A 9819-nucleotide genomic window follows, 5' to 3' on the forward strand; every position below is an offset into this window, starting at 1 on the left:
TATTGATAAATGATACATGTCAAAATAGCTTTTCCTTATTTTAGGAAATAAAAAACACTTAGATATAGAAGTAGGAAAAATTTTCAGTGCAGAGGTGGCAAAAAACCTATGGTATGCTAGAATAAATTTAGCAAGAAAAGCACAAGGCTTTTTTTGTAGAAAATTCTGAAATCTTATTGAAATACATATTCTTATTTGAAAAGGCAATACTATCATAAACTATCAAGTCTTCCAAAATTAATATTATTTTTAAATTTAAAACTTCCAATTTCTACATGATTTTTTGAGTTGGATACAATTATTGTAATGATCATAAAGAATAATATAATACCTGAGAATTGGCCAAAGTGTTAATATCTATAATACGATAAAGCTCTGACAAATTGATAAGTAAAAGATGAGTCAATTTAAAAAATGAGCAGAAGGTATGAAAAGGAAAGTTTAGAATGGCCAAGAAACAAAAGCGAAGATGCTAAAAATACCAGTCATCAAGGAAATGCAAATTGAACTAAAAATGAAATAACACTTTTTTGTTGCATTTGACAACAAAATTAAAAAGGTATATAGCATTGATTGCTGGAGGAGATTCAGGAAAGAGGTACTATCATATAGCCCTGGAGGAAATGTGGGTTTTGGGGAATATAATCTATGAATATCTATTAAAAATACAGCTCCTCTTCAAGTAGCGATCTCACTCCTAAAGGGTCTATCCCTTAGATATTAAACCATGTGTGTGTAATATATGCATGAGGATGTTTATAGCAGCATTGTTTACAAAGGGCAAGACTCAGGATCAGTGTGAATGTTCATCAGTGGAGGTACATGCATAATATGTATAGCTTCTTAAAAAAATGAACTAGAGCTATAGCAATGGACTTGGAGGAATTTCCCAGAGGTATTTTTGAATAAATAAAGCAAAATGCAGGACAGTGTATACATAATAATTCCTTTTGTGTCTGTGTGTCTGTGTGTGACAAATAGTGCCAAGTCCTTATATGCATGGAATCCTCTTTAAAAAAAATATTTTTATTGATTTCAGAGAGGAAGGGAGAGGAAGAGAGAGACAGAAACATCAATGATGAGAGTCATTGATCGGCTGCCTCCTGCATGTCCCACACTGGGGATCGAGCCCGCAACCTGGGCATGTGCCCCACCGGGAATCGAACCGTGACCTCCTGTGTCATAGGTCGATGCTCAACCATTGAGCCACCCCAGCTAGAGCAGTCCCTTTTTTTTTTCTAAAGGAAAGAAAACCATCATCATTTTTCACATAAACAAGTGAAAAACCAAACCAAACAAAACCCTCTGATTCCCTGATGTTTATCTGCACTCCGTTTATTTTTGCTTAATTTCTGGATAGATAACAAGGTAATATAAGTCAGAGTTTATTTGCAGGGTGCATGCTCAAATTTATCATCTTTAACTCAATTTGCCAATGCCTTCGATTTCCTTGGTCTTTTCCAATATCTGGAAAGATTAAACCTGTCAGGTTTACTTAAGGCACACTCCTTCCCCAACCCCTGCTTGCTTCCGCCCATCCCCAATGAGAAGCCCCTTTTAGTGAAAAACTACAAATTAAAAAGGAAGCTATATTTCTACCATAGGTAGAAAATTAGATATAGCTAAAATAAATGGAAAGTATAAAAAAATAAAAATAATAAAGTCAAAATGAAGTTACTAAATTCCAGATGCTATTGCCAGCAGATGGCTTTAAACTAAGAGCTGTTCAATCTGTTCTAAAGGAATATTTAAGTCATTAGAGAGATGCTAAAGGCCCACCAGCCCCAAACGGAGACTCTCCTATAGCATGAAAAGACAAGGAAAGAATTCTTTCAGTGCCTGCTCCCAAGTCTTTTGACGTTCTGCTCTGGTCCCACCCCAGGCCCCTGGTGTCACATTGAGCAAATGCTGATTTATCATGGAAAACCAACCCCTGGAAAGATTGGTGCCTCGTGCTAGGTCAAACATCTGGATGGTAGCATGTCCTTCCTGCCACACCAGGCTGGCTCTTCCTGAAAAAGCAGAATTCCCTCGAGACGTTTTAAAAAAGAAACAAAATCCGGAGATGACGGTCAATTCTATTCTTTGCTGGTCATGGAATATAAATTCTTCCTCCTCTCCTTTCAGTCACTTCGAGACATAATCTCATTTCTATGAAAATTAAAATAGACGTTCAAGGGGGGGCATGCAATATATAAAGGTCCTGGGAGGACAAAAATGTTCCTCAAGAAACCACTTAAAGTGCTTTGTCTTGTTTCTCAGGGCAGGGAAGAAATTTAAGAATAGAACTCACGGAAGCGAGGGTTCCAGGTAGAAGAGAGCCGTGGCAGGTAATTATAATGTGATGGGTAATTATGGTTTTCCAGGAAGTGTCTAAATTATAGGGCAAGTGTCATTTCCATGTTGCTTCCTCCTGAGAAAAATAATACAGGCCGGAAAGTCAAAGTCTGGCTGGTAGGCATTTGAAACTGCCTAGTGGGGCCCCCTGTCAAGGCAAGGCAGCTTTGGTTTAGGGGCTCACCACCTGCTCCTCTCCTTCCTTTAGCCCCTTGTCACCCGGCGTGAGGGGTGATGGCCAGTGACTGCCTGGCCTTCCCTGATCACGCTGTATAGGGAAGATGGCACTGTTCACTCGTCTCCTCCCAGCCTTCTCTCTAGCTCCGAGCGAGATGAAATGGTGAGAAAGTCAACATTGATGAGGTCATGGAGAATGGGCAGCCGTGAAATAGCAGATTTGCTTCCCCCTCTCCTCTGCACAAAGACAACCTTTCATTCCCCTGGAAAAATCCACCACGGGCCCTCAGGAAGAAATGGTCTTCCCCAGGACTCCTGTTTACTTAGCTCTCGCCTGGGAGGCCAGGGCTGGCTGACACAAATGCCACCCTTTTTAAGCCATACTGACCTCAAATTGGCAGAGTGGAGGAGTAAGAGTCTGTGTGAGGGACTCCCGCAGGGAAGGCCCATGGAATTTTCCTGCAGCCATTTTCATTGCGACGGTAGCAGCTGCTCCGCGCACAGTTGTTTTGAGGCAGGAACATTTCGACTCAGCAGCCGAAAGCCCAACCATGAAACGTTAGGCTCAAGGGAAATAAAAATCCCGTTGCTATTCCTGAGCCTCGCCCCCTTAGGTGGGGTGAGAGTAAGCGATGGAGTAAGGGTTGTAAGAGTGTTGTGCACCTTGATGGATGATTTTCAGAAAGTGCTTGGGAAGGTCCTTCATTAGTTCTGCTTGAGGTTTCAGAGGGACAGCTTACTGTGCCCGGCTGGTGTGGCTCAGTGGTTGAGCATCGACCTCTGAACCAGGAGGTCACGGTTTGGTTCCCGGTCAGGGCACATGCACATGCCTGGGTTGTGGGCTCGATCCCCAGTAGGGAGTGTGCAGGAGGCAGCCAATCAATGATTTTTCTCTCATCATTGATGTTTCTATCTCTCTCTCCCTCTCTCTTCCTCTCTGATATAAATAAACAAAAAAAAATTTTTTTAAGGGAGAGAAGAGTCTAAAACAGGGGTGGGAAAACTTTTTGACTCGAGGGCCACAATGGGTTCTTAAACTGGACCGGAGGGCCGGAACAAAAGCATGGATGGAGTGTTTGTGTGAACTAATATAAATTCAAAGTAAACATCATTACATAAAAGGGTACGGTCTTTTTTTTTTTTAGTTTTATTCATTTCAAACAGGCCGGATCCGGCCCGCTGGCCGTAGTTTGCCCACGGCTGGTCTAAAAACAATGTTCCTTGTATGGCAAAATCTCCCTTTCGCCCTTTTGTTCCTTCTAGAATTCCCATCTCAAGCCTCGCCTCTGAGGCAGGCACCTACAATTTACCTTTGAGCAAGGCTGGGTCCTGCCACTGGAGGTCACATGGGGGTGAAAAGAGAGAGGCCCCACCCTCAGGGAGTTCCCAGGGAGACCTCCTTTCAGGTCCAGCACAGTCTTTTATCACCAGTATGACCCAGGCCTCAGTTTCCCCATTTGTAAAATGAGGGGACTGACCTAGATCAGCATTCCCCCCAATGTTAATCCACGTACAGCGGTTCCATGGGATGCACTGGGGACAATTGTACTTTAGACAGTACTGACTCCTCTGGGAGCATCCTGGGACGGCCTGCGGGTGAAAGGTCCGTTGTGCTACATGGCATCCAGCCCGGGCTGCCCACCCGGCTGGGGCACAGAGCCCTTTCCTGCCAGGTGCCTGCAGGCAGCTTTCTGGGAAAAGTCAGCTGTGGGTTTCTAAAGGCCTTTCCCGGTCAGAGAGGCCTGGGGTACGAGAACACGGTCCTGAGGATGTGAGGGTCTGAGCACCCTCTCCGGTCTGTGGCTTGTGGTCACATCCCGCCTCCGCTGAGCTGCTCCAGCTGCAGTGGGGCCCGACTTCTTCGCAGGCTGGTGGTTACGTGGGCAGACCCGTCGGGCGCACAGCTACTGCAGGTCCAGCCATGGCCATGAGCAAGCAGGCATTTCACTGCCGGCCGACTGCCTGCCACCTCAGACAGGCTGCCTCATTCTGGTCTTTCTAAGATTCCCTGGGGCAAGTGAGACTCACCAGGAAGCTCAGACTATACTCAGAAGGGGCAGGTCTGCCTCGCCTAGTGGGGCCCCCTGTTGAGTCCCCAACAGGGACATCTTGTCTGGCTTCTAGAAAGAGAAGAGGAGGCAGGACTGTCAGAGCTGGTAGAGTTAGTCTTCGGTTCCCTTCCCTCTCCAGGCTAGAGTTGCCTCCTTCTAGAAAGAGGTGACAAATGAACCCTTTTTGGTGACGCAGAGAAAGGACATTGTACCCCCCGTAACCCCCCGTAACTGAGACAGTGAAGGTCGAGGAGATGGTGATCCCAGCCTCGGCATGTGCAGTGTCAGGGCCCGGAAGCCCAGCTGGCACAGCCAGCAGGAGACAGCAGGAAGTCTGGCTGCAGTTGTAGACTGAGTCATTTTGGGACGGCGGAGTCCAGGGTAGTCACCCCGTGAGGGAGGACGCCGTCACTGATGTGTCTGGAAAGTGAGTCAAGGGCCCACAGAGTAGAGGTAGATCTCTGGGTTCCTGGGACTGGCTTCCTCTATTGCCTTGTTCTGATATGTTTTCTCCCCTGAGTGACCTCAAAGGAATGATAGCTTTGCAATTGACGTTTCTTTAGCGAAATGAGCAAGTGTGCATCAGAGCTCCAAAGGGTGGAACCTGTGGGATTTCAGAGGCTGAGAACTCTTCTTCCCTCCCTCCCTCCCTCCCTCCCTCCCTCCCTCCCTCCCTCCCTCCTTTCTTTCCTCTTATCACATCTATATACATATTTCAAATATTTGTTAAACAGTTACCTTGTGCCTGGAGACATGAAGGAGGCACAGATGGTCCCTGCTCTCACACATCCTGTTGTCTAGGGTGGGAAAAAGGTCACTAAGTCAGCGGTTCTCAACCTGTGGGTCGCGACCCCTTTGGGGGCCGAACGACCCTTTCACAGGGGTCGCCTAAGACCATCGGAAAACACATATATAATTACATATTGTTTTTGTGATTAATCACTATGCTTTAATTATGTTGAATTTGTAACAATGAAAATACATCCTGCATATCAGATATTTACATTACGATTCATAACAGTAGCAAAATTACAGTTATGAAGTAGCAACGAAAATAATTTTATGGTTGGGGGTCACCACAACATGAGGAACTGTATTAAAGGGTCACGGCATTAGGAAGGTTGAGAACCACTGCACTAAGTAAACCTAGTTCTGTGGTCTCTGAATGCATCTAACAGAGGCCTTGGCAGGACCTGGAGGGGCAGGGAGGACTTCCTTGAGGACAGTACACATAGGATGAGCCAGGAAGAATGGGAAGTTCACCAGGGAAGACTATTCCAAACAGGGGACAGAGGAAACAGAGAGCTTGTGACTTTGAGAAACAGCGTGGGCAGTGTGGACTAAGAGAGGGGGTGAAAAGGGAGGGGCAGGATTCAGGTCAGGCAGAGCCTGGGAGGCCACTCCAAGGAACCCTGGCTTTATCCTAAGGACAGTTCTTAGGCAGGGGAGGGGAGAGGACTGGATTCCCAGAGGGATGGGGTGGAGGCTTGCAGGGGAGCTGTGAGATTCTGGGTGGAATGTTCTGATGCCCCATCGTCAATCACACCCGCATAAGGGTGAGAGCCCATGAGTCAGAGAGAAGCTCACGACTAGATGTCCTGCTCTAGGGTGGGAAAAAGACACTAGGAGGCTGGCTTCCAGGTGTCTTCCTGCCCAGACCCACTGCGGGTGACTGGGGGCAGGTGCTTCCGTTCCCCTTACTATAAAATGGGTTGATTAAGCCTTGGATCCATGTGTCGAGATTTTAAGGATGAACAATAGTAGTGGCTGGTGGGGAGCCTCATGGACAAACCCAAATGGAGGCTGCTGACTGGCCCCCATCCAGGCCAGCAAACCCTGGGGTCACAGAAGCAGCAGCCTCTTCAGCATGAGCTGGCGCCTTACTCAAGGAATTGGAAAAATCCCAACAAAGTAATCATGTAGTTCACAGATACTTTGATATAATGGAAGGAGTCCAGGTTTTGGAACCAAAAAGACTTGGACTTGCATTCTGATCTGCCACTAGCTGTGTGGCCTTGGGCAAGTCACTTAACTTCTCTGAGCCTCATGTCATCAGCTGTAACTAGGGGGTAATTGTAATAAGCTGCCCTTATCCAGTTGTTTCAAGGATTACAGATGGTGTTTGTAAGATGTTGACCATAGCAGCGGTCAAGGGTGGCCCTTCAGTATTTGGAAAAGCAGGAAAATATTCACACCATATGAGAGGTGGCTTTTCCCTTGTACTCCAAGAAAGGAGAAACCCCATTGGCCATGAGTGCCTTACACTAGATACAAAGCTGCTAGGAAGTCTTGCCTTGTATCTCTCTGCATGTTAGCTGAGGCCATCTCCCTTGACTTCCCCTAAGTGAGTCTGGCAGCCTCTGGGCACTATCACTGGAGAGAGGTGCCTAGACCCCTGGCCACCAGGACGTCTCCCCCAGTTCCACAAAGAGCTCACAGAAGGCATGGGGCACTTGTCCTGCTGAAACAGCAGCTGAGCTGCCTGGAGTCAATCAGGTCACATGTAGGCACAGGCATCCTCTTCTCCCACCATTGTCTTGGGCCATACACCAAGACCTATAGCTGTGGGCACTAAACCTTCCCAGGACCAGGGCAGGGGGAGACAGACTCTGAGGTGAGCAAGGGGCCAGGAAGAGGGGTTTCTAGGGCTCTGAACACACACACACACACACACACACACACACACACACACACGAACATGGACACACATGAGAAAACATGATTATGTAACACACACAAACCCAGAGACCCCCAGATACTTGAGTACATGCTCATGTTATTTAACTTCCCCATACTTCAGTCTCCTATCTGTGCGTGGATGATGGTGAATGGAAATGTTGGTAGGATTACACATAAGGTACGTGGACCACTACCTGGCCCAGAGCAGGCGCTGTTTTTGTTAGCTCTGATGCGTTATGCTGGACACCCTCAGAGGACACAGACATGGGAACACACGACACCCAGACCAGCAGGACCAGGTCACACACAGACCCCGAGTCCGACCACAGACACATGTGCAGGTGCCCAGCCACGAGAAGCCCCACAGCGGAATGGAGTAGGGACACAGGGTTTGGCCTTGGCCGAATTGGGCCTGGTCTCTTTCAGCTGGACCACAGCAAAGAAAATGAAATTGCTCTGTCAATTCAAATGAGCAGAACTATGAGACGGAGCATGGAGGGAGCCCAGGGAGAGAGGCAAGGTGTGAGGAGAATCAGAAAGCTGTGGGGATGGGGGGTGGGGGCGAGAGGTCAAAGCCTCTTTAAGAGGTCAGATGGTCTCTTTTAAGCTAATGGCTGGGGCCTGTAGGCCCTCACCCCACCCCAACCTCCTCAATGGAAGGTATATTGCTAGCAGCACCTGACATGACAGGTGTGTGGAGAAGAACAAAGAAAGGGGGATGTGTTGTCTGAGTTTGGCCACTTTCAGAGACAAAAGACAGGAGATGTGGAATTCAGTGGGAGCAGGAAATGAGAGCAGGCTGACCAGGAGAAAGGGAAGAGGCCCGAGGCCACCTGAGGATTATTACAATGGGCCGTTACAATGGCTGGAGGGTGCAGACCATCCAGGTGGCCAACTTTTGGATTCTAAAGAGAGCAGAAATAGGAGCAGGTATGTCCAATTCTCTCTAAAACAATATCCCCACCTGCTAAGGGAGGCTGGAGGGAGGGAGTGGGAATGGTGTGGGTTGAGTAAGTGAAGGCTCTGTGCAAAGTGTGTTGGGGAGCAGAGGAAAAGCTGCGTTGTGATCAACTTGAAATCAGTAGGGCCACTTGGTCATGTCTTGAGGAAGGTCCTCAGGAACTTTCTCTGAAATTTATCAGATTTCCTGCGACCCCACACTGATTACATTTAAGGGGAGTGTGAGTGGCCCTCTGAAATTAGTCCCTATCACCTTTCTTTCAAGGATGAAGCCACCCCGCAGCTCAGTGATTCATGCACACTGACTGCATGTCAGGCGGGATTAAGGAGGGGATCCGGCGCTTTTGAAGAGAAGGTGGCCATCTGGAGGCGCAGGTGCAAGGTGACTGCGCTGGAAGGTGCCAGATGGTTTGGTTCTTTGAAGACAAATTAGGGAAACACAGACGATGACAGATGGGCAGATGTTGGGTTATTGTGAAGGGGGTTTGCCCAGGTGAATTTTTTTTCTTTTTTGTATTTAAAGTTGGGCTTAGCACAAGGATTTCATCACTATTTATTAACTGCCTTTCAAACTTTGCCCACAAACGCCATAGGAATCTCTTTATGGCAGATTAGTCTGGGAAATAACTCAGGCAATAAAAAGAAGAGAAAGGACAGGCCAGGCAGACCCACCATCCCTTATCTGCAATTCCTGAACATATACAGGTAAAACAGCTCTGAAATCTGCACGTTTTTAAAGAACTCACTTGGCAGCACAACGTGACCTGAATCGACCTGAAGCCCTTTGTCACCTCTATGCCACCGAGTGTGAACGTTGGTGCTGAAATATTGATACATTTGATTATTGATACCACACCAGACCCCACTGGGATTTTACATAATTCAGGGCATAGGCACTATGTAAACTTTCTAAAATCCAAAAAGTTCTGGATTCTGAAACACACTTGGCCCCCACAGCTTGTGGATAGGTCCCACCCACCTCCAGGGACAGCTGAGGATGAATGCTTGGCAGGCTGCCTGGAGGTGGGTCTCAGCATGGGATGTTTAGGTGTAAGAGGGTGGGAGAGGTTTCAAGGAGACCTGCAGCTCTTGGGGTGTGTGTGAAGGCTCTTGGGGAGGGGGAGCAGGCACATTTGAGGAGAGGGGTGGGGGTTACACTTGGGGAAGGGGGTGTGGGGGCACATTTGGGGAGGAGGGAGCAGGAGTAAACTCCCAGACTGGTTCCATCAGACTGGAAGTGTGAAATTAACAAAGAGGGAGAAACCCTTAGGAAAGCCATTTTCCTGGAAGAAAGGATAATTCACTTTAAAATTGTGCTAATAATGAAAACATATAATTCAATATATTTATTTATTGAGACTTGTTTCATGGCCCAGAATATGGTCCTTCTGGGTGAATGTTCCATGTGGTTTTCTGTGTACTCATTCTATAAATTGAGAGGCACATTGAAATATCCAACTATGATTGTAAATAAAGTAAATAAAGTCTATTAATTTCTCTTTTCAGTCCTGTTTTTGTTTCATGCATTTTGAAGTTTTATTGTTAGGTACATAAATAAGTAGGTTGTTATGTCCTCTTGGTGAATGGACCCTTTTATCATTATGCAATGTCCATC

The sequence above is a fragment of the Myotis lucifugus genome, unplaced genomic scaffold (genome assembly GCF_000147115.1).
Source record: "Myotis lucifugus unplaced genomic scaffold, Myoluc2.0 scaffold_8, whole genome shotgun sequence".
Lineage (NCBI taxonomy): Eukaryota > Metazoa > Chordata > Mammalia > Chiroptera > Vespertilionidae > Myotis > Myotis lucifugus.